This window comes from Bison bison, unplaced genomic scaffold (assembly GCF_000754665.1).
Source record: "Bison bison bison isolate TAMUID 2011002044 unplaced genomic scaffold, Bison_UMD1.0 scf7180017864037, whole genome shotgun sequence".
In the NCBI taxonomy this organism is placed as follows: Eukaryota; Metazoa; Chordata; class Mammalia; order Artiodactyla; family Bovidae; genus Bison; species Bison bison.
The window spans coordinates 8,803,898-8,804,252 of NW_011494609.1; positions in this window are offsets into that span (position 1 = coordinate 8,803,898).

Consider the following 355-nt stretch of genomic DNA (forward strand, 5'->3'; position numbering starts at 1 on the left):
ACACAGTAGGTAAGGGATATGGAGACTTAGCAGCAAACATTGGCCCAATAAGTGAAAAACCCTTCACCAAAACAATTTCTAATCAATCTTTTAACTACTCAAAGGAATCTGTGTTTAGACAGTTTAGAACATCTCCTGCCTCTCACAGTTGGGAGGCTCTGAACAATCACATGTGGCCGGAAAAACCTATTCAGGCAGGCTAGAGGACTTCCAAAGGAGTTTGTAGGTTGAAACACTGTCACACCCAGGAATTATTAACTGGAGCTGTAAGCTAACTCTTTTTTCAGAGAGAGGTAGTGGGGGACAGCCCCCCGTAAAGTCAGAGGTGTAGGTGAAAGCACAAAGCAGAAAGTAG